Source organism: Pleurodeles waltl, chromosome 5 (genome assembly GCF_031143425.1).
Source record: "Pleurodeles waltl isolate 20211129_DDA chromosome 5, aPleWal1.hap1.20221129, whole genome shotgun sequence".
NCBI lineage: Eukaryota > Metazoa > Chordata > Amphibia > Caudata > Salamandridae > Pleurodeles > Pleurodeles waltl.
This window is the reverse complement of record NC_090444.1, coordinates 1,352,049,417-1,352,075,910: the sequence shown is the minus strand read 5'-3', so window position 1 is coordinate 1,352,075,910 and position 26,494 is coordinate 1,352,049,417.

Sequence of the window (26,494 nt, the reverse complement as noted above, 5' to 3'; positions counted from 1 at the left end):
TGGATTATTTATGGCAGTTCCTTTGTCATGCCTGACTTCAACCATCATGTTGTCAGACATTCATTGGCAGAAAAAAATGTTAAAAATGACAAAGGGGAAAAGTGTTATCCATTTTATTCAAAGAAAACAAACTGAAATCAGAATGTATTTGAACTTCCATATGTTGGCAATAAATCCTTGAAGAAATGAAATCTAGGTTTCAACAACAAGGCCTAACCCCAACAGTGTGCGCCATTCAGGGTTGTATGCTCCATGACCTTGCAACAATGGTGGAAGGGACTATGCAATGGGATCAAATAAAATTGGCAAACTATCATTGATGCATGACCTCAGTTGGAGCCATATATCCTGCCCTCACAATAGGAATCCTACATAAGTAAAACCAAACATCTACATCATGGCAATTGAAACATTTGAGGCCAAATGACCAGTACAGGACACTGTGGCAGTATCTGGTGCAATGACACATTCACCATTTAGTGGTATGCTAACAAAACATTCTATCACCTATGAGGAGTCCCATCAGCAGCTACCTCCACTGTCCACAAATTGAAGATTTAGCCAGCGTGAAGGAAGAATAGTATGCTAGGGCTTGGCATTCACATATGGTTTGAGCAAGTAATGTGGTACATATTGCTTGAGGGCAGCATCACACAGAAAACAGGTCTGATACAATGTTCTAAATTTCTATACTATCAGAGTGCAAGTTGTCTCTGTAAAAGATTTGTCCATCCCAAGTAAGTGTCTCCAACAGGATCAACACATGTTGACTTTGTACTGTCAAACAACATATCACTGCAAATGTCACAACTTTGAAGTGTCCAAATGAAGATGACACGGTGAAGGACGCTGTACCAGAATAACAAGGGAAAATTAAATTTACCACATATCAAATCAAACTCAATTGACAAGTTATGAGGACACATACTTATCAAAAGCATAGTTAATCTCTGTCAATTATCAGTCCTTCATGTAGGGAAACTCTGATCCACTAACATCTGTGTTTCTTACACTGACCATTCCTAACAAATTCCCATAGCAGACTGATATGTTCCCTATGTCACAAGTTGTGCTGACATTGGAGGTTACAATTTGTAAACATAAACTTAATCTCAGGTGAAGAAGCATTCAATTACATCTTGACGTGTGCCAACTCCTTCTTCACCGCTGTCATCTTCATTGAGCATTTCAACATCCTCACCCAGGGGCTCATCATGGTCTCCCTCCACTGCAATTACAGGAATACTCCTCTACAGATCGATGTTATGGAGAATGCATTATGCAACCGTGATTTGGCACGTATTATCGGGTGTGTAGAGGAAGGTTCCAATGGGCTTATCCAGGTACCTAAACCTGGCATTCAGGAGCCCGAAAGCCCGCTCTCCACTGGCCTCCGTGTTCTTCCATGGGCCTCACTGAAGTGGACTTCCCCTGACATTGTAGGATTCCTTAGTAGTGTCAATAACCACGGATGGTTAAGTTATGATGGGTCTTCTACACAGAAGCAACACATCAACAGATTACTCACATATCAAGCCATTGTCCCTTCCTAAACTAGGATTCAGGCAAAAATCCTCAAGTCAAATTGTACTTACCAACAAGCTAGGCCTTCTCTGGTCCAAGCTGCGACATCTGCATGGGTACGTTTCTGTTCTGTAGTACGAATGAATCATTTGTTCAGTCAGGGAGCAGGCATACACACTTGAGATGTATAAGTCTGGTAAGCAGACAACTTGCACATTGATGGAATGTAACTTCTTTCAATTGTGGTAGACCTCTTCCCTTGCATGTGATTGCACTAAGGCAATATGCGTGTCATATATTGCATAAAGTTCTCCCTTCATGGGGGCTAAATTCTGTTGGTGTGGGAATTGGATACAGCTGTTGATGTTTTTCATCAACGTGTCAAGGACTTCCTGTAGCACACCACTGAAAGTTGGCTGGGACATGTCCCCAGATATTGCCACAGTGTACTGAAAGGTGCCAGTTGAAACAAAATGCAGTATTGTCATGAGTTTCACTACAGGTTTTATGGCTGTTGGATTCATATTGGGAGGGAGGAGATCAGGCTCCAACTGCAAATTCAGGATAGTTTTCCTATTTGACGATATTGATTGATGACATCCCTTTCCTCCATTGTGGCAAGTTTTGGAAATGGGCGGAACACCTGAGGCACTTGCCTCCTACCCATGGCTGAGCTCATATCTCTGTATTTATGAAAAAGGAAATAGTAGACAAAATGATCACACTATACTTTTAATGCCAGAATGCACCTGACTTCTTGGTAACAGTAGAGATGTCATTAGGTAATACATGTACACACATTAACGTCAAATATTTGGACCTCAAAACATTTTTTAACATCTTAATTCTTTTTTTTTTCATTATTTGGAAATAAAACATTTGAATTGTATTATTTGTACATCATTTTTTTTTAAACATTTGTTTTAAAAAATACCTTCAACAGAGGTAGTATTTCACCTGCGGCACTATTGGTGTCAAGCACAGTCACGGTTCACATTTTATTGTGTAAAATCTTGCCAAGAAAGGTGTAGTTCATATCTGACATTTAGAAATCCTCTAGCCTCCATTGTGATTGCTGGTGACACACTAACAAATGAAAAATGCACAGCTATAAACACTAAAATGGCAGCTGCTTGACCTTGCTGTCAAGGACATTGGCTACCCGCCAGCCGGGGGTGGAATTTGACCTTGTAGTAGATGTTACCTTCCATGACAGGCCCTACCATAGGCTAACATGTGTGATGGCTATGCCAATGGCTGTATCTGCTGTGTACTTTTACGCTGCATTGTGAAAAAACACTCACTTTCCTCCTAACACTGCAGCCAACACCTCCTAATTTTTTAATGCTGTTACCAACCTCTGGGAGCCAGGATGCCGGACAAAGCAGGTGACATAGCCCTTGCCTTCAGCTCAGAGGAGCTGGAGCTCCTTCCCAGGGAGGTCCTGTTCCTGGACAGTCAGATCTATGGGACCCCAGAGAAACAGGTACATGTCTGATTGAGGAATGTCTGACTGAGTAACAGCTTTGTTTCTGATACACAGTAATTTTTTCCTTTTTAATAATGGGGGAAGTGTTGTTATTGGAGTTGACAAAACGATGTAGCTTGGACAGATTGTTTTTTTGCCACTGTCTGAAATGCCTGTGCATTGCAATGTAAATTCACCTGAAAGTAGAAGCTTTAATATGTGTACATGTAACACACAAATCCTATTTCACCACAAATGGCAGGCCACAGACAACCAGTGGCCAGTAGACAGTGTTCCCGTAGTATGACTGACCACATACAGCCAATGTTGAAATGATAGTGATGTTGAGGGCAAAATATAGAGGGTCTGGAGTGGTCTGATGCTGTACTGTCTACTGGGATTCCAACAAATAATGTGTATTAGGATGCTCTGTATTGTTTAAACCTGTCATGGAGAGACATATGGGTAACGTTAGTGTATGTGCAGCAAGTTCAGATGACTCGGCTCACAATCATCCATCCCAGTTTGTCCCATTCCAACACACACTTGTTCATACATACCACACATCTCTGCTCTCACTGACACATAGCATCCTTTCGATTGTGCCCTTAGTTACTGTATGTGATGCAGACCATGGGTTCTGACTCTTGGGAGTTTAGTCAGGAAGCCAATGTAGCTGTGTGTGGGATTGTGTGCAAGTATTGCATAGGTTTTTTGGCCTTTAGTAACTCACAATGAGTCAGTAATCAGGGGTGGCCATCACAACAGGGTAGCTTGCATACCTCTGGCCAAGATGATGTTGTAGGCCTGATTAGGTAACATGAGTAGCTAGCAAGTATTGATGTTGCTCATGAGATGAGGGTGAGGTGACTAGTCAGGAGGCCATGAGTGATTCAACATCTGCCTTAGAGGCCTCCAATGAAGACCAGTCCCTAGTGGGATGGACCCTGGAGTGACTGTGACACCTGCGTCTTTGTTTGCCCCATTCCAATCTCCAACCCCCTTTATTCCCCCACAGTTGGCCGTAGCCACCCCCCCCCAAAAGGGTAATCATCACCTATGCTGCAGGCACCTCTGCCCCTGCCACGGTGTCCCAGGCTGTGCTCATTCAGGAGGCTGTAGAACTTTTACAGACAAATGCTGTAGGCCAGACCACACTTCTGAATGCCACCCAGGTACTGGCTGCCCAGAGCACCCAGATGCTGATTTACCTTGATGGTATTCACAATGCCCTATCTGGCTTAAATCGGTATACCAGGGTCTTGCCTCCTCCTTGGCTGCAGCCTCCCACCCAACCCAACCTTGTGCCCACACTCTCACTCCACCCCCCTTCCCAAATCACTCAACCCACCCCTATCCAAGCACACACTAACATATGCACGCACCCACAACAACAACCACAAGCATCACATCCCAACACAGCAAAAAACACAGGCACAGACACACATGCAGACACCACACACACCACCCCCACAAGCACCACCACAGGCATCACACCCACCACAACACAAACACCCACCCCCACCACCAGCATATCCACAGACACAACACCCACCACTTTACTAACACCCAAACACACCACAAGCTCAACCCTAAATCAGTGCACCCACCACGACACAACCACACACCCCACCACCAGCACATCCACAGATACAACACCCACCACTACTGGACCCAAACAACCACATTCACCCACCCAACAGACAATCAGTAAGAGACACAAATCTAAAGATACAACACATACACCAGACTTCAACACACACACGCACAACAGCCACTTCCTCTACCTCCCAAATTGAACTCCATGAAGACCACCCTACCCATTTTCCTATGGAGGACCTACTTTTTCTCTGGCGCTGACCCCTTCCAAACCCAACACCACCCCTCCCAAAGGTCTTTCCATCCCTTCCACCTCCAAAACCACCCCTTCCAAATGGAAATCCACCCCTCCTAAACATCATTCCACCCTTCCTAAATCCCAACCCTCCCCTTCCAAATCCCAACCAAGCCCTACCCACCCCTCCAAATCCAAAACCACCCCTCCCAAACCCAAACATGCTCTCCCAAATCCAAGGACCTTCCTCACAGTAGGATCAGTGAGGTACCTGCTCTCTGCCCCATAGATGCCCCTTCCAGAGGAGGTTTATTTTGGCAGTGACATTAGGAGCCAATTTGTGGGCATGCACCCACACAATGGACTATTGGCCTTGTGCCTTTGTTTTTTTCTGTGCAGTTTAATTTAAGTGACTTCTGAGAGAGTTATCTCATTTCGCTAAAACTGTTTTTTAGAATACCTTTGTCCTGACCTTATTTTGTGATTGATATTAATTGTTTGCTGATGATTTTCTTTCTGCTAATGTGTGTGCCATGCACTTACTCTCATTTGTGAGAGTGAAAAGCACAGGTTGTATATTGTAGACTGTTTAAAAAAAAATACATTAGTGGTGTACATTTATGATGGACATAATACATTTGGTGCACGCATTCATGTTGTTACTGGACACTTACACCATAATGATATATGTTTCTGTTTTTGTGACTGGAGAATGCATGTGTCTTTACGTTGGCATGACGTGCCAATAATATGCACATATGCATTAGAAAGGGAACCTGGCACTTTACAGTTACATGTGATCTTATGTTTGTGATATATTGAACACACCAATGGGCCATGTGACCTTCATATATCTCTGCTGTATTTTCAACTTACCAGTACGATTTGTAGTACCTTCTGTGTACACCCACTTCTAGCATGCTCTAGTGTAATTGGGTATACTGTTTAAGTTGATGGTATTGCAGGTTGAGGTCATTGCACACACTGTGCTGACACATTTCTATTTCTGTTTGTTGAGGCTTTCTGTGTAGGTGTCCATTGCCATAAAGGCAGTCCATACCAGATTGGTGGGTGCTAGTTATATCTCGAGGTCTGTTCTGATACATTTTCTGAATACAACATTACACATCAGCATTATTGTAGATTTTGTACAAATTATTGAATCATGCAAGAGTCCAGTATAACTGTGATGCTACAACTCTGAGGAAAAAGGAATGTCTGTGACTTACCTTCCGTTTGCAGATGATCGGGTTGATTTCCATCTTGGACCTTTATAGGAGCAATGGCAGGACGGGTAACATTGGATTAATGGTGGCAGGATATGTGGAAAGTGTTAAAAATTGAGTTTCTATACTTACACAGAGCCTATTACACAAGACTCCGGCCATGGTGCATGGGGATGATAGAGTCTCTGCTGTCCCTCGATACCAGAGAGCGGAGGACACATTTCTGTACATGGTATGGGAATGCACAACACTAGCTCTCTTTTGAAGGGGAGTCACTGGCTGTCTGGGTGATATGCTGTCCTGGTCCATCCCGCTAGACCCCAAACTGGTATTGCTTCATTTTAAAGATGGTTTAGGAGGCACCAGATGCAAGTGGGTGCTCCTCTTCCTGGGCCTTGTCACAGCTAAAAGAGAAATCGCACAGGCCTGCAAATCACACAATGTTCCATCTCTCAGAGCGAGGAAATGAGGACTAGATCATCATATAGGGAATGGGATTCTTGTGTACCAGGCAATAAGCTGCCCTTAAAAACACCACAAAATATGGCTGTGTTGGGCAGAATAAAGGGGCCTAACCTTGGCACTTATTCAGGACATTCACAGCTGCTTGGACAATGATCTCAATGGACATGGTATTACTTAAACGACAAGAGATGCCTAGAGGCACGTCTTCTGAAGTGCCAAGCAGTGTTTTGGGGGCGGGAGATACCCAGGATGGTGGATGGTTGCACCTGCTATGTCGTATTGTTTTAAGTTTATGCTTGCAGCCCCACCATGTAAAAAAACTCCCAATCTGCCAACTCAGGTGTGGAGGTTTAGCCGTCACAGTTGCATAGGTGGGAATACACATCGTGATTGGCATGGCAGGAAAAGGGGCTGTCATCCTGCTGCTAGCCACTTTTGCCTATGGTGCTGTCGATGCAGGTGAAGTTTCTTGGCGGTGATTACGGGCTGTCTGCGGTCTTTTGCCTATGCTCCCACTGACATGTAAATAGGGTGGGTGGACCATCACAACGGCAGGTGGGTTTCCAGTCGCAATGTCAACTGCGGGACCGTTACCGCCAACATCTGAATCAGGCCCTAGCCTTTTTTCCTGTTTCCACTTCCATTTTTGACTGCACACAACTGGACAAGACCTTGCCTTGCTGCTGCCACTTGACCACTGAGGACACACAACTCAGTTGTCGCCAGACTAGAGGGTAAGCATTCCTCATTACTTTTGTACGTTGGTTGGTCACTTCACATTAGCTCGGGACCACTGCAGAAATATATGTAACAGTAATATTTGAAAAAAAACACTTGTGACATGCATATTTCTGTAAAACATCTATATCAGACATTAATGGGGGCACATCAATATATGTCACAAATCGATGACATACACAATTGTTTAATTTGGTTTAAGTATTCATTACCAAATAAATGCATGCACCAAAATAGAAATAATAACACAGTTTACACTATGTCCATGGGTGCACTTTGCAATTGGACCTGTAAGTGTCATATTGTGCTTCCAGTTGTGGATGTGAGTCAGTACGTGTATGTGTGTGTGAGTGGATTAGCTGTTTGAGACAGAAGGAGCTGGAGTGGGTGATGTGGTTGTGTCTGTCTGTGTGCCATTTCCATGTGGGTCTGATTTTTGTTGTGTATGTTTGGTTGTGTGTTGTGTTGCTGTGTGCAACATTCAGGTGAGCATTTTTTTGTGTTGTGGTTATTGTGATGTGTGTGGATGTGCTTTTGTGTGAGTGTGTTTGTGTAGATAAGTGTGTCATTGTATTGGTAGGTGTGGTGGTGCTGCAGGTAGGTGTCGTATCAATGGGCGTATATATTTTGTTTCAGGGTATATTGCATTGTTTGTTTTCTGCATGTACTTGTGTTGAAGTGGAATGGCAATGGATCATGGCATATATGTAGTGTGTTGTTGAATGCAGTTGGCCATATATGGCTAATTTCCATGGAGTGAGTGTTACGTGCCTTGTTGCCATGGCCTCTGCCATTGTACAATGTACATTTGCTCCTGCGACGGTCTCCCTCCTTGAGAAATCTGCCACCAGAACAAAATCTTAATATGGTCGGCGGGTGCACATCTGCCTGACGGCTAGGAAGAGCACTCCATCAAGGTGGCTGGTGGATCAGCAGCAATGTATCTAAATACATCGGTTGGAATTCTGTCGACTTGACTGAATAATCGGATCCTCTGCTCCGGTGAGACAGCGGTATTACCACCAAGATTTAAATCAGGCCCTAAGTCCTTCCACACTGCCAGAAACCATCGTCCCAGGTCCTGGCTAGCTCAGAGTGCCTCATCTGAACCCTTAATCTACCAGGGTAGAAGGTGATTATGACAACCTGAACATGACACTCTGACTCTCCTGGGAAGTTGTTGAAACAGATCTCCCCCTTTCGTTGTATTACTCATGCATGCCCGGGCGAAACACAAAAGATATGTGAACTGAGTTTTTAATATATTAATCTTACACAAAACAAATGAATTGCGATAATCAGGCAGATGAAACAAAGCAAAGTAACCAGCATTATAAACATGGTGAAGACAATGAATAATCCAACCATGGTAACTGCATTCTAGAAGTTCTAAATGTTCCACAGTTTCCTCTCTAACCCTGAGACTTTGCTGACAGCATTGCTGGTGTACCCTTCTGCCTGGCCCGATCTAAGGCATTAGTCCTAGCCCCATACCTGAATATAGTGTCAGGAGTTGGCCTGCGGTGAGGATGGCAATCCTCTCTGGAACTAGTAGATTAGCACCAGCAGAGCTGCATGTCGAACACAGCATTCTTCCCATGATAGACATGGCTGGAGTGCCCTCTGCCCCCTCTGGGTCAGTATATCATTTACATAATAAAGCCATACCGTGTTGGAAGCACAACTCTGATGCATTGCTGTGTCTAGATGTTAGACGCTGTCTCCTGAACAGGGAAAACAAGAACTAGGATATTGTATACAGTTTTCCTAGTCCTAAACAGAAAGTACTGATTACATGTCATGCAAAGGCTAACTAATCAAGCAACTCATACCACATATCCATAGAAGATTATCATGCAAAAATTTGTGTAAAATGTCATAGTTAAAAGCAGTACAGCTAAAATGCATAAAATATGAAATGTGAAATGAAGCTATTAATTGGGGGAACTAACTCAAGTTCAAAGGGTCCTATTGACAGAGCCAGGGCAGGGCAGTCAGGAAATTCCAAGAACTTTAAGGAAGCTTCTCCCACCTTCCAGGAGAAGGGTACCAGGGTATAAAAATAGGACCTTCAGACCTACTTTTCAGTTCACTACTGGACCTGCAAAATGACTCTCAGAGGATTTCCTGCTGCCATGGCTTTCTGTGCACTCTGGCAGACTGATGCTGTACCTGAAAGGACTACTTTGCTACCTTGAGCCTGCCTTGAACCCTCAGAGACCATCCCTGCATCTATACCTGCACCCAGGATTACCAGAAGTGATTGCAAGGGCTAGTTTGCTGGCCTCCTGTTCAGAGACACAGGGGCATAACAGGCTCCCACCATCTTTAACCTACACCTGGACCCAGCCTGAGCGAGTCTTGCACTGCCAAGAAGTCTCCATCCACTCCTGAACCCTTATTTGTGGTGCTAAAAGTGCCCAGGTGGCCAATTTCCCAAACTAAGGATACTATTTGGCCAAAAAGTGCTCTGAGAACCAAAAGAAGACCGGGAACACCCTGTTCACCTATCCACTCAAGGTGCATCACTAGTCAGATTGACTTCACAGCTTCTTCTACTTTCTTCCCCACAACAGCAAATTTGTTTCAGTGGCTATCCGATCTTGTGGAACTGTCTTTGGCTACAGCCGTCTGATTCGTTACCCTGGAGATTTTCGACTTCCATTGTGGCAACAAAGTCTGAAGGTAAAAATCTTCACTGTGGCTTCATATGGCTATCCGACAACAACATTTTCCCCTGAGACACTCCTGCTGCCTTGCCTTGCTGCATTTTTACCATCTCAGACATTCTTCTTTTAAGCTTTTTCTAAGTCTGAAGGTAAGTGATGACCGGGCTTAATCCACTTCTTGTATCTGAACTGCACTCTGTCATGGTTGGACTTAACTTTCGACTTTGACCATATGTCTCCAGTTGGCACTTTGATCTTGTACGTGCTATTTTGAACCTTAAACTTAAAAAATGCATAACTCTGGTTCTACTGAGTGGATGTTTGTCATTTTCATGTCAAATAACGTATTATAATTTACTCTATTTTTCCAAAATTCGGTTGTGAATTTTCTCGCATTGTATTTTCACTTTATTACTGTTTGTGTGGTGCATAAATACTTTACACATTGCCTCTGAGTTAAGCCTGATTGCTTTTTGTGCCAAGCTACGCAGGGGTACACACATGTTAAATTAGAGATTTTTTATGGTTCATCCTGCAAGGGATTGTGGCTATTGCTTGACCAGGGCTTACACCAAAGTCAACTATCAACCAAATTTCTCATAGTTATCTTTTTATATACTGAATGTTTGCCCATTCAACTATCCAAAAATGAGTTACTCGCTCATACATCCATCATGTATCATCTGTACTTAGTTTATTCTTCCCTTCATCCAATCATTGATCCACATAATCACAGACACATGATATTACCAATCAATGAAGGAACACTTTCATGTAAAAAAAAAAGCCAGATGCATTGATTTACCAATTTACCCTGTTTTTGGGCATTGGAACCTATTTAGGTGTTGGAGATTTAGAGCCCTACTCATGAAGGTAAATGTATATGTGTAGATTTACTCATATGTAAATCTACTCTAACACTTTTAGTAACTTTACTGCTTTGGGCTGTCCACCATTTCTGAGTGTAAAGTTAATAGAAAGTATAGATTTCCATGTATCCACCCCTTGAATTTAAAGGGTGGTGTTTGCATAAACATAATTTGCAACCTAAAAGTTACCAATAATAACTTAATAACCATATTTTCCTTTGTGCACTCTTAGTGGAGACCTTCTCATTTAGGAGGAGACCTCTGCAGCTGGGTCAGTGACATCCACATGGAAAGGAATAGAATTATAAACACTTGAACAAAAGCATGCACCTCTGACACCCATTCCCTTCCAACAACATAAATATTGCCCACACCACAGGCTTGGTTGTTTCCTTCTTCATCCTTTGTATTCTTATAATCACCACATTCTCCCTGAAGAATGCAGACTCACCTTCTGAAGGCAAAGAGATATTCAATGAGGAGGAGACAGTTACATTTGTTTACAAACACTGAAACCAACTACATGGACTGTCTCCATTAAACCTCAGTGGAATTTAGAAGGCAGTCATATGGCAGCAGGTGTCAGACTCTATGAATGCATTAAGGGAAGAGGCATGCACCTATTAAGAAAAGTGGCAAGATGAGAAAGGTGGTTGAAGGAGAAGTTCTCCAGGATTCAGCTGACATTAACTTCCCCTTGAAGGGTACCTGGATCCTGTCTCCATCTCACCCTCCTTGAGAAGGCTGTCCTTTTTATAATGCACCATATCCTGATATATGGGATGCCTCGTTCTGACATCACTGATGAACCCCCCTCTCGCTTACTAAAAACGAGCCTACAGTCACTCACCTATATTGGTCCTCCGCCCATACCTACATTGTTAGGCACACATCACCTACATATCCCTTAAAAATCCTCTAACACATACCCTGTCAGGAGACATTAGAAGTGCAGCTGGGTAATACAGACTACAGGTTTGAGGATGCCACCAAACCAGGACTGGCAACATAGATTTCACAAATGGTAGCTATTAATAGGATAAGGGCCAGATTCAGTAGAGTCTTGCATTATACTTGCACCGCGAGGATAATTTTTTCCACCAACAGTGTAATGTGTGGGAGTTGATTTTATGCAATGGAGGCTTCTTTACATGAGAAAGGTTTCTCCCTAAAAGAACTCTCTCAAATGATCGACAGGCAGCTTGTGTCTTGGATAAGATTGTGAAATGTTACCAAGACATTGTAATGCTGCACACAAATTCTTTGACGCTTGAGAAAAGAGTGCAAAAAAACAAGCCAGGAAGCATCAAAGGAAGAAGTAAATGAACAAAGGGGAGTAATAAAAAAATGTCCAAGAAGAGTCAACAAAAATCAGTCCATAAAACAAATTCTTAATTTTGTACAAAAACTCAAAGATCCAAATCAAAATTGACTGTCTTAAACTATAATAAAGTCATTTCCCTAAGCTGGAGGTGGGGTGTGGGGAAGGGGATCTGACTCAATGTTCCTGGCTTATGGGCAAAGGTTCCTGGCCATACATAGGCCCTCATTCTGACCTTGGCGGTCGGCGGAGAGACGGCGGTCGGACCGCGAACAGACCGGTGGTATTAAAAATGGCATTCTGACCGCGGCGGTCACCGCCGCGACCGACCGCCACTTCCCCACTCCGACAGCCAAGGCGGTCATGACCGACGGGCTGGAGTCTGCGCACTCCGGTCCGGCGGTCGACCCAAGACCGCCAACGGTATCATGACCCTGCTTACCGCCGCGGTTTCTGGCGGTCGGGAACCGCCATGCGAACCATGGCGGTAGGCACTATCGGGGCCAGGGAATTCCTTCCCTGGCACTGATAGGGGTCTCCCCCACCCTCCACTGCCCCCCCGAGTCCTCCCCCCACACCCTCCACCCCCCTGCCACCCCCCAGAGGTGGTACGAACCCCCTCCCCACCCCCACCCCGACATGCACATACACGCACCCCGACATGCACACACCCCCTACATGCACATATACACACCCCCTACACACACACATACACAACGGGGACACATACCCGCACACATACATGCCGACATGCGCACCCGCCGAACTACACACATTGCCCATAGGCACAGCAGCACTCCCCGCCCGCATGCACGCACTCACACACCCCCTCTACACACTCCCACGCACACCCCCATGCACGCACACATCACACAACACCCCCCCACCCCCTCCCCTCACGGACGATCAACTTACCTTGTGCGTTGGTCCTCCGGGAGGTGACAGGAGCCATAGGGAGGTGACCGCCAACAGAAGACCGCCAACAGAAGACCGCCACACAGAAATGTGGGTCGTAATTCTGTGGGCGGTGTTCTGCTGGCGTGGCGGTGGAGGTTGACCAGTCTCCACTTTCCCGCCGACCGCCAGTGTGGCTGCTGGCGGTTTTCCGGCGGAACGCTCCCAGCGGTCAGAATGCGCACAGCGGCATACCGCCGCGGTCGGCGGTCTTCACCGCGGCGGTAACTCGGCGGTCTTGCGAAAAGACCGCCAAGGTCAGAATGAGGGCCATAGTCTCATTTTCCCCAGAACAATGGTAAAGTCCTCCTCCAGCACAGATGTTAAATGGCATGCAGTGTCAGGACCAGCCACCCCATGGGAAGAATGAAACATTGGTTACCATGGGAATCAGGGATGACAGTTGAACTAGGAGATGGGACAACAGAAGGTGGGGCACATTGGGGAGGCAGACATAATGTCAGACCTGCTATGAAGGAGGTCATGAGTTCACATACATCTTAGGGATGTTCATTGACCAGCTCTCATAGCTTCTGGACCTCTCCAAATAAGTCCAGGATATTCCCAGAGATCACTCCCTGGTCCTCATTGACCTCACGTCTTCCTTCAGAGCAGCTGAGGACTCATAATTTAAGGAAATGGAGTTGACTATACAAGAGGGCTACGGGGTGCCAGGGCCTAAAGAGTGTCTCAACTGCTTGTTTTGTTCTGGACAGGTATTTGGAGGATGGGATGATGCCTGTGCAGGGGGTGCACCTGGAGGCCATGACGGTATGCTGACTTTATAGTTAAGGAAGGAGTGGGTACAGGCCCAGATGTGGTGAGGCCTACTCTTCGGACACCACCGGCTGGTCTTGCACAAAGACATGAGGATCCCCAGTATCTGACTCCTCTTGGCTGCTGGTGTCCACATCAACTTACCCCAGTGTTGACTTTGCAGCCTCTGCCCAGAGTCTTTTTGTGACAGATCGTGTTTATCGCCAGGTGGGTGCAGCCCCCCCTTCTTGTGTGAACGTCCCTCTCCTCACAGGAGGTAGATAGATCTTGTGTCCACCCAGCAGTCAAGTCTCTTCTTTGCGGGTCCTGCTTTTATGATCTTTGGCAGCCCGGGCGGTTGTACAGGAAGTTGCAAAAGCACAGACATCTTGAATTCTTTTCATATCAAATGTACTTTATTTGGAAGGGATATTGTAACCGGAAATACAAGAACTGACATTGTGTAGTCTTTACTATACATGTAGCAAACCAAAGTTAGTATAACAATTTTTAAGAACTTCCAAATAATATAAAACAATAATTTAAAGAACATGTTTGGAATAAGGCATTCAAAGAAGGAGAAATACTTTTGGATAACCCTGTGGTTACATCTTTAAAATATATTTTGCAACATTTTGAACACATCTCCTAGTTTAGATTACAGTGTGCTTGTATAAGGTAATAAAAGCATTTTAAAGGATTATGTTTTATTGTTTATTTTAGCGTAAAATGTCTCAAAATGTATTAAGAAATTATGGGAATTTGTATACATTTTATTAGGAAAATATATGGTGGTTTGAAGTAAGGTACACAATGTCAGCAAAACATAACTTAAGTTTCACAAACTGGAAATGTAACTGATTCCACATGCTGAAGTTATGCTATGTTGTCTCAGAAAATGTAGGGGCAGATTTATGGAAAGTGGTGCTGCACTGAGTGCAGCGCCACTTCCCTATGTCCCTTAGCAAACCTCTACCACTACCATGTGTACACTGTATTTAAAATACGGCGCTCCATGGCGCAGGGTAAGGGACAATACGATCATTTCTAAAGAATGGAAGCTCTGTTTTAACGCCTGCTCTTTAGAAGGTGTTAAAAGTGCCGTAAAAATGGCACAAGGAAATCTCATAGACTTCCTTATGCCATTGTTCCAGCTCCCCTAACGGGGGAACGCCCCCTTTGGATACATTATGCCTATTGCAGGCATAATGTAGAACAAAGGGTTACAGGGTGGAACAATGCATGCTTTTCGCCACCCTGTAAATATGGCAGGGGGATTTCGGTCTTGTTAGGCCACATTAATGTACAAATAATGATGTTAATGTGGCGCCTGGTGGCGCTAGGGCATTATAAATATGCCCCATAATTTGAAAAGCATTTCAATATACCGAGATGAGATGATTAGTAAGTCCTAGCAGAACTACAACAATATGTCAATGCTAGTATTTTTAAACATTCATTCCTTTCATAACGCACAAATACCACAGGTTAAAAACAACATGGAATGCTGGAACAAAGCTCAGACTGAGTGCATGATGGACAAAACTTTCAAAATGCAATGTGGCTTTAAGTAAATATGAAAATATTTCACTTACTTCATGTCTACTGCTCAAACTCTTCTTGATTAGTGTGGAGGGTCGGCAAGGCTGTTCTCTTATACAGTGGTGTCATTGCAGGGGTGCAGAGAATTTGGCTTGTAGGGCAAACCCAGAATCTCCTTAATGTGGGCCCAAACAACTAAGGTCCTCCGAGTGCATGCAGCACCCACAGAACTGCAGCACATGGTAATATCTCTCAAAATGTGGGCCTGTACTGCATTGTTTATCGGCAGTCCCAGAACCCCTGTAAACATGAGGAAACCTTTGGTGGACCTCTCACAAATATTCTCCAATTCTTCATCACTGAAGTGGAGCCTCTCATCTTGTCCCTCAGCCATGTTGGCGGTTTTGGAGCAGCTGGATGCTGTTGTGGTGAAAATATGGCTCAGAATGACTGGAGCTGGCTAACTGCCTCTTCCTATGTGTAAATTCCTGTTTGTTGAAGCAGGCTGAGATCTCCACCCCGTGTGTGGGGCAGAGATGCCCATGTGTGAGGCCGACACTCTGAAACCCTCAGATTGTAGAGGGGCAACCACTGCATGCAAGGGGAAAGCCCCTGCAAAAAGAGAAACCCAAATAAATTTAGAGAATCCCAAAAATTGTAACTGATTTCATTTGTGCACAACATTTACGTGTCAAAAGTAAGTTTCTGCATATTCATTTTCTAAAGTATAGGTGTTTCATGTGAGAGCTTGTACTTAGGTTTTAATAATGAAAAGTGTTTGAATGTTATAGGAAATTAAGTATTAATTTTAACCAGAGCATAGCATGTATGATGATGACATTTTCTAAAGTAAACAGAGTTGTCTTAGGATGGTATATATGTAGGGTGTGGAGGTCCACCACTCATCATTGACAAAAGACTGTCCGACCGCATAAATGCAGCAACCATACTAGCAGCTCAAGAACAAGAACATAATTAGTTAACTAGCTGATCCCGAACTAGTAAACCCGGACCTCTATTCTGTAACCCACCTCAAATACCTGGATGTAAATCTAGATAAGGGTCAAGATCAACAGCCAATCGAATGTTGTGAAACACACTAAGGCTACAACAGTCTTGCACACAACGTCTGGGGAGGTACAACAGCTCCCTATATGATCCAGACATCTGAATTTTGTTTGATGTCTGTATGGTCTGAAGAGATGGAGGGAGAGAGAGCATACCTGCTGCACCTGCAACAAAGATGGGAATTCTCCTAAAGGGGACTCTATTCCAAATGTAATACATCATGCCTACATCCATGCAGTGTGTCAAGGTAATGTGTATATACTGTGTTGCAGTGATTATTGAGTATGGTTGAGATGCCTGGTGCACATTCAGCCCCAATGTAAAATGTTGTTTCTTACCAATGAGCCACAAGTCACCGAAATCCCCAGCAGCCAAGCAACGTGCTTGTGGTGACTGACAAAAAACGTGAGCTGTTGTGTGCTTCCAGAAAAGGCAGTGTATTCATCAATTAAGCTCCCTCTGGCATTGTGGGCAGTTTGTGCAAAAGATGTGCTGTGGGGCGAGGTGGCTGAAAAGCCATGTGGGTGTATTCAATGGCACCTACCACATGATGGAATTTGGCACCACCATAAATTTCCTTTGCCACTGTTTGCTTTTTCTTCAATGACTATTGTAAGGCAATAAATTAGTGCACTCGTTTGTTGATGCATCTCAATACCTGATACAAGCACCAAATGGGGTACATTTTCAGAGCTGAACCACTGGAAAGACCAAGGGGCATATTTATACTCTGTTTGCGCCAGAATTGCGTCGTTTTTTTTTACGCAATTCCGACGCAAAACTAACTCCATATTTATACTTTGGCGTTAGACGCGTTAAGCGCCAAAGTCCATGGAGTTTGCGTCATTTTTTAGCGTGGACACCTACTTTGCGTTAATGATATGCAAGGTAGGCGTTCCCGTCAAAATAATTGACTCCGAGGCATGTGCGCCGTATTTACACTCCCGGGCAAAACTCACGCCCGGGAGTGGGCGGGTCAAAAAAAATGACATCCAGCTGCTTTTGCGCTGTTTTTTAGCGCCTGGTCAGGGCAGGCGTTAAGGGACCTGTGGGCTCGGAAGGAGCCCAGAGGTGCCCTCCCGTGCCCCCAGAGACACCCCCTGTCACCCTTGCCCACCCCAGGAGGACACCCAAGGCTGGAGGGACCCATCCCAGGGACATTAAGGTAAGTTCAGGTAACTATTTTAAAAAAAAAAATGTATGGCATAGGGGGGCCTGATTTGTGCCCCCCTACATGCCACTATGCCCAATGACCATGCCCAGGGGACAGAAGTCCCCTGGGCATGGCCATTGGGCAAGGGGGCATGACTCCTGTCTTTGCTAAGACAGGAGTAATTTCAATGGGGGTTGGGAGTCGGAAAAAATGGCGCAAATCGGGTTGAGGCGAAAAATTTGCCTCAGCCTGACTTGCCCCATTTTTTGGCGCCCAAGCTCCATATCCACCTACGCCGGCGCTGCCTGGTGTACGTCATTTTTTTTCACGCACACCAGGCAGCGCCGCCGGCTAACGCAGGCTAACGTCATTGATTGAATACGGCGCCCGCATGGCGCTTCAGAATGGCGTTAGCCGGCGCTAATTTTTTTGACGCAAAATTGCGTTAGCGCAGTTTTGCGTCAAAAAGTATAAATATGGCCCCAAGTCACCATGAAACAGAGTGCTGCCAATATTCTGATACAGGTAGGGATAGCCTGGGAGTGGGCTGTACCTGCTCCCAGTCTGTAACCATGTCAAGGATCACTACATGTGAGAAGCAGTATCTGGCGAAGACTGCTTCCCTGGACATTCCAAATATGTTGATCCTGTGCCTGTAAACCTTCTCCTTCTCAAATAATTATTCCTAAAAATATGGGATAAAACAACAAACACATTCCCTGATGTAGTGGAAGCAGAAAATGGTATTGGTGCATTAGATTGTTCTTATGTAATCAACTTGGATATGATTGGCTGGTATTGAGATGTGTTTTACCTGTATGTGGATAGTGGAGTTCAGAACAATCAGTCTTTGCATTACCAGCTGTTTTGCAAAGTGTTTAAGCCTCTTTATTAAATTCAACAGCATTAGCTTTAAAAACCTGGGTATTAAAAGCAATTGTGTGATAACATTACAAAGGATTTCTCTTAAAAACTTTGGATCTTAAAAAAATAAAATAAAGGTTCCTTTATTTTCCAATATATTTCTATAGTTATTTGTTGAGTCATATATTTTCTATGGGACATTTTTGCAGTGGCAATGGTTGGCCATGTGGTGCTAGACTTACTCCAACGCTGAGCTGGATTACATTTACACTCTTTTTGGTCCTTTTTGGCTGTAGTAAATCTAGCAGTGCAGTTTGAGAGTAACAATGGGCTTACTCTTTAGTGGGGGAAGTTTGTCCATTCTAAAGCCCATCTACCTCCTCTTTTTTCTTCAATGTCTGTTTGTTAGCATGTTTTCATAATACAAAAACATGGGAGAAACAGCTTACAAAAGCTTAAGAGGGTATCAAAGTATGCCTGAGCACTTAAAAACGATAACATCAGCCAACAAGGATAAAATAACAGCAAATAGTACACATGTCAGCATAAGCATTGGAATCTGTAAAGGTGTCTAACATCTTACCCCTCTTTAGACCCCACAATGCAGTACGCCAGGCATTTTGGTTGAGAGTTGAACTACATTGCCCAGGTTTCTGCTGGCAGTGTGAGAAAGGGCCCATCACACATAAAATGCACTACCTGGACCCGCAGCAAGCAATGCTCCCAGGCTGTGCCTGAGGGGAGGCTAGGCTATGATGGGCCTTTCTGCACCCATTTGAGACGAGACTGGGCCAATCACTTTTCACCTCCTATATGGCATCCTTGTGATTGGAACAACATGGGCAATCATAAGTATACCATGTCTAGAATCAGCTTTAAAAAGCCTCTAAGAGGGAGTCACAGTAAAATCTCAGATTTCTTTTTTTTAACTTCTGTTGTGGAGGCTCTGAAGGAAAAAAGTATAACTGTAGAACAGAAATTGGGCTAAATATGTCTGTTGTAGCTCCAACCTCTCTGGTGGGGGTGTGAGCAACTTTAGTAACTTGCCTCTCTCTGCCAGTAAGGCTGCAAATTCCTAGGTTACTGTTGAGACAGGCTCCCATGTGGGTGGGGGTAATATCTTTAGTCTTGCAGTTATTTTTCATAGGTAGATCATCAACGAGGATGCACTGTCAGACACAGATCGTCCAGCATGTGAACGCTAAAAGAAGATGCTTAGGTTGCTCAGGTAGATCAGGCTTCTAGCCAGCCCTTGAAATTGGCCATAGAGGGTAATTCAAAAGTCTGATGCAGTCGGATGTACTAACATATAAACATTTACTAGACAAACTTAGTACTACATTGAAAGTACAGTGAAAAGTTGTTTTGACCAGTTCTTGCAAAGTCTGGAAAGTACTGAAATGATCCTTGGGTAAGCAGGATCCATGCTGACTTCTAGTGTTTAGAGGGAGATTGCATACCTGTAAACTTTAATCGGCTTGGGATTGCTGCACACTGATTGACTTGGGCATTTTTTGTTCCACAGTGCTCCCTCTGCTGTCATGGTTTTACCATTGTTGATACTTTATAGGCATTTTTACATTTCGAGCATTCTCTGTTTCAGAGAGACACCCAACGGCTCAATATTCATACATTCAACCAGTCTGAACTGTTGAACTTCCTGGAATGCAATGACTGAGCACTAAGAGTTTAGTATCTCTGTCCACCAACATTCTCACAATTACATAGCTCCTGATAGTGACCATATTGATCCACCTTGTAATGAAGTTGTTAGCTGAATGGTTGTTGGCTTAAACAAAAAAAGGCATAACTTCACTTGGTTCAGCTATATCATGCATTTTGAAGTGATCTGTTTGCAGGAATCCTGAGACCTATCCAATTCTCTTCACTTGCATGGATATATGTCATTTGCTCTACCTGTGAACCCTACATCCTCTGCTAGGTGGGAAGTTAATACTGATGTTTGTTTCTCTCAATAGTGAGCTTGAGGAGCTATATACTGGGTCCCTTAATTTGCAGGCCATGTTTTAAAAAACAATTCTTTAAAGATATTAACTATTTATTATTAACTTTGTATAATCCTACCCTTATGGTCAATAATTTTGAGCACCTATCAACATTAGGATTGTTTACAGGTGGTCTGATGGATAGAAGTTATTGTATTAGCTGGCTTATGTTACTTGGCAATTTTAATGTTCATCCTTGTTTAGGGTCACTTAAAGGTGAAAACATGTTTAACAATCCTTGAAGAGTTTATGATCACAGCACACAAGTATGTATTTCATTTTCATTGTCAATAGAGACGTGATTTAGAAAATATTGGTTAAAGGTAACTTTAATCAAGACTATTCAGAGTCAGACAAGAAGTCTTGAAAATAGAGCAATAAACAATTACACACTTGGGGTAGGAAAGTTAATGTTTCAGCATGGCTCTGTTAGGATTATAGTAAGGGGAACCTAGAGAAGAGGTCACAAGTTTAAGGATGCAGGTGATGTGGTGTTTATATGAAAGTATATTATTAACTTTTATTCTGTGACTTGTCATAGGTTTTTAAAATAATCCGTATGAAGTCAACATTTCTGTGACTATATAAGGGCTGCGTGCAAACAGTTGTTTCTGATCAGATTTTCAGCTTTACAGAGGTGACTGGTCTCCTGGCCGTTGTGAATAATTCTACTTTTGCCTTGCCAGAGAGATGTCTTGTGTCTCTTCATTCCTGTTTTCCCCCAACAGCACTTGCAGGGAATACATGGCTGACACTAGGCAAGGCTGTGTGGATTATGCTAGGCCTGGAGGGGCAACAGGAAGAGACAAACATTATGTCTCAGACTTCAGCACTAAAGGGCCCAAGAACACACTGGGCTAGATCAGGAAGATGGTCAGAGGCTGAGATGTGTTATCCACAGACACCCATCAGCTCTCCATGACCAGGGCCCGGCTTCAACAGTTCAGGACACCATACAAAGAAACACACTGGGAAATCTGAGACTAGAGCTCTAGCAAGCATCCAAGGTCCATTTATTACTAGCTGGTCCCAGCCAGTTTTTTAAAATTTGCATACTGGTACTTAAAGGATGATTTATCCCATTACAAAAACCAGTACTACAAGTCCAAAATGCAAAGAAAAAAATATGGACTGGACCAGTAACTCATTCATGAACCTGGGAAATGTAACAGCTATGTTGTACACAAGAACTTTTCATTATTACACGTGCTAACGTATTTTGATGCAGTAATGTAGACACTGCATTAAAATGTGTTATACTGCGTTAACATTTGGCAGGGCTGTCACTCTTCCATCTACTGGGTGGCACATTCTACTCCTGGGGGGACAACAGCTGGGCAGGATGATAGCAACAGCAGGAAAGAAGCATAGGGGGCACCTAACACATGTTAGAAGGGGCAATACACAAGAGGGACACTGAGGTATAAGTGTTCATCCTCTCTGCAAATTGAAAATATGCATTTTTGTGGAAACATTTAAAAAGTGATTTCTGTGCATTAACTGAATATGCATGCTGTGCACACACATAGTCCGAATTCTCATCCTCGTGAGCACAATACTTGATGATTAAATGACCATTTTTTAATTCACTCTTTCCTTTTGGTGTTAACAACTTCCTAATTAGCTCTACCAAAGCCTGTTTTTCTAGCTAATGGCTGTTGTGAAAGATAATTTCAAAAGCCATTCAATGACTTCCCCTTTTGTGTGAGAAAGCGAATAGTTTTTACTTTCATGAAGAAAAAACATCAAAGTTTGCTACACATGCATGTGGATGACTGCAGATTGCCATGCACCCATGGGCCCACATTTAGGGGCATATTTATACCTTTTTGGTACAACACTATATGAAAGCATTTTTGCATCAAAAAGATTAGCGCCGGTGCTAAGCATGAGCTAGCGTCAAAATAAAATCAGGTGGGGGTGGCGGTAGAAGAAATGGAGGTTGAGCATCAAACAATGACGCTAGGCTGGTCAGAAGCAAAAAAATGCTGGTAACCAGCCTAGAGTCATTTCGTGATGCACAACCATCCATAACGCATGACTCATGTCTTATAAAAGACAGGAGTCATGCCCACCACCCCAGTGGCCAGCACAGGGGACCAGTGTCCCCTGGGCATGGCCATTGCACCCAGTGCCATGCAGGGGGCCCTATTTCAGGGCCCCCAATTGCACTTAAAAATGTTATTACAATTACTTACCTATCCTTACCCTACTTACCTGGGCTGGGGTCCCCCATACTCTGTTGTCCCTCTGGTGTGGGTGGGGTTGTTCCTGGGCCTTGGGGTGCGCACCAGTGGGCCCATTCCTTGGTGTTTACCCATGGAAATGGGTCCACAGGTCCCCGAATGCTTCGTCTGACCTGGGCAGTGAATAATGGCACTAAGCAAGCTTAACAGCATTATTTGGGTCCACCTTCCACCAGTGCGTCATTTTTGCACAGGGGAATAAATATGGCACTATTGGGATAGTGTTATTTCATGGATGGGAACACCTACCTTGCATATCATTGACCCAAGGTGGGTCCACACATCCAAAAATGGCAATAACTCCAATATTTTGACGCTAGATGGGTCTGGAGTCAAAATATAAATATGGAGTTAAGTTTGCACCATTTTGGCATCAAATAACATGATTCACAAATGGCTCAAACAGAGTATAAAATGTCCCTTATTATTTTGTTTCCATCACAGATTAATGAATTATGCGCTCAATGTGTGCATATAAAAATACAAGACCAGCCCCGCAGCACTGCTTTGAAGCAGCTAGACCCTTTCTAAAAAGTAAATAAATACATAAATGAATAAATACACACTAAAAGTAAAAGGTATTATGTTTGCAGCTAAAATAAAGATTAATGTGTGTGATATGTGCATATGAAGTAACGTGACTGGTAGCAATGCTAAGGGAATTGTTGGATCCTTGCCAAAAAATGCACAAAGAAAACAGCAGAGTGATTTTGAAAAAGAACCTATTTGGCCGATGATCCCTCAAACTAACTTTTTGTGTATATTTACATTGTGCAAGAGCATAATGCCAGCACTCACTGCAAGGAAAAGGGGATGGCTGATGCTTTGCCTCAGACTGTATGCTGTGCTGGGAAGAGCAAAACCGTTAATGACACCAGACCGGTGGATGAACTGATCTAAAGTCCTTCCAATAGCTGAAAACCACACATAAATTGTATTAATGTTACTGAGTAAATAAGCAACACTTGTCGACTATATACAAAATAAGTAGAGTTCAGTATTCTAGCTTAACATAGGATAAAATAGTGCATAACTTTGCGCTGTGTCTGTCAATATACAAACTTACCAGTAGGTTCTTGTAGGACCGGTAAAGCTATAAAGATTCAACTATCTAGGCGCACTAAAGCATGCATACTTAAAGCTAGAGGACAGCTAGGGCATGGATTATGAGTTCCACAGAAAAAAAATGTATGGCAGCTCCTTACAAACCCCTTAAAAGCGTTGTTAGAAATTGGGTCTTCGGTTGGTAGTCAGGTTACCCCCTGTCTAAGCATGGATCCTCACTCTAGCCAAGGTAAAGGAGAATCACACTCAGTTAACCCCGCTCACCCTGTGTGTAGCTTGGCACGTGCAGATAGGTTTAACTTCAGATGCAATGTGTAAAGTACTTGTACCAACACACACAGTAATACAGTGAAACACTACAAAATGGACACCACACCAGTTCAGAAAAAATGATAATATTTATCTAAATCAAACAAGACCAGAACGACAAAAATCCAACATACACAAGTCAAGATATGAATTTTTGAAAGAATAAGAGTCTTAAAACAGTGAGAATGCTGTTGTTACACAACGTACCTGGTTAGCGTCAAAAATAAAGTCGCACGGGAGAGCAGGTGTCGGAAAAGGATAGCGATGCATCGATTCCTTACTATGGTCGGGTCAGCGATGCATTGTTTTTCTCCCTCGTGACGTGTGAAAAATCTGGTCTCACAGTATCTGAAAACCGCGCTGCGTAGGGTTTGCGTCATTATCAGTCTCCATAAGGGGGTGTTGCACATCGTTTCTCCAGCTGTGAGGCATTGATTTCCCAGCCGCGATGCAGGCGGAGCGTCGATTTCATCCGCGAAGCTTGCGGCGTGTCGTTTAACAGCTACGTTGCAGAAGGTACGTCAAAAATTTCCCCGCACGGAGTTCTGTGCATGAAATTTCAGTTCTTGTCTGCCAACTTCACCTTTCAAGGGCCCAGGGACTGGATAGGTCAGCACTTGGCAAGGGAGGAGTCTCAGCAGAGAGTCCAGGTGCTGGCAGAGGAAGTCTTTGATAGCCCTGAGACTTCAACAACAGGAGCCAACCTCAGTTCAAACCCTTGGAAATTCGTCTGAAGCAGGAATGAACAACAAAGTCCAGTCTTTGTCCCCTTTAACAGGCAGAAGCAGCAACTGCAGGATAGCCCAACAAAGCACAGTCACAGGCAGGTGCAGCACTTCTCCTCAGCTCTTCAGATCTTCTCCTTGGCAGAGATTCCTCTTGAATCCAGAAGTGATCTATTTTTCAGGGGTTTTAGGTCCACTACTTATACTCCTTTCTGCCTTTGAAGCAGGCAAACTTCAAAGGAAAGTCTCTCTTGTTTATATGATCCTGCCTTGCCCAAGCCAGGCCCCTGGCACACACCAGGAGGTTAGAGACTGAATTGTGTGAGGTCAGGCACTGCCCATTCAGGTGTAAGTGACTCCTCCTCCCTTCCCCTACAGCCCAGATGGCTCATCAGGATATGCATGCTACACTCCAGTTCCCCTTCTGTCACTGTCTAGAGGAGAGGTGCAAACAGCCCAACGGTCAAACTGACCCAGACAGGGAATCCACAAACAGGCAGAGTCACATAATGGTTTAAGCAAGAAAATGCCTACTTTCTAAAGGTGGCATTTTCAAACACACAATCCAAAAACAACTGTTACCCAAAGATGTACTTTTGCATTGTGATTTCAGAGACCCTAAACTCCCTATTTCTATCTGCTCCCAAAGGGAATCTGCACTTTAATAATATTTAAAGGGAGCCCCCGTGTTAACCTATGAGAGAGAAAGGCCTTGCACAGTGAAACCGAATTTGGCAGTTTTTCACTGTTAGGACATATAAAACACATTAGTATATGTCCTACCTTAAACATACACTGCACCCTGTCTGCCCATGGGGCTACCTAGGGCATACATTAGGGGTGTCTTACATGTATGAAAAGGGAAGGTTTAGGCCTGGCAAGTGGGTACGCTTGCCAAGTAGAATTGGCAGTTTGTAACTGCACACACAGACACTGCAGTGGCAGGTCTGAGCCATGTTTACAGGGCTACTAATGTAAGTGGCACAGCCAGTGCTGCAGGCCCACTAGTAGCATTTGATTTACATGCCCAGGGCACCTCTAGTGCACTGTACTAGGGACTTACTAGTAAATCAAATATGCCAATCATGGAAAAGCCAATTACACGTACATTTTACATATCGGCACTTGCACTTTAGCACTGGCTAGCAGTGCTAAAGTGCCCAGAGAAAACAGAGTACAGCACACATCAACAACCTGGAGAGCAGAGGCAAAAAGTTAGGGAAGACCACGCCAAGGATGGCAAGCCTAGCAAGGGTCATATTTGTCTTGCTGGGTCTTTTTCAATGTTGCAGGCCTTAGCCACTAGCCCTCTCCAGGAATTCCCAGCAGTTTTTCAAGGTTTAATGTAAGTGGTATGCATCCTCTTTTGTCCTGCAGTCATCGGATCAAAGACGGCATAAAATGGGTGCATATAGTTGCTTGCGCTTTAGTTATGGAATGTTCTGTCATTGGCAGATAATCACAACGACAATTTCAATTTCGGATAAAAACTAAAAGTATTGTTTTTCTCACTTTTACCTGCAAGGCAACTGAACTTCATGCCCTTTTCTTTAAGTCCTCTTTTTAGTGCTACGGCACCCTGTTGAATGTTTCAAACCTTTACATGAATCCAAACTAAACTAGATGTACTGAATCTACACTTACAGTACCAGCTGTTGGAGATTTACCTGACAGACTGGGTGAGGGAGTGGG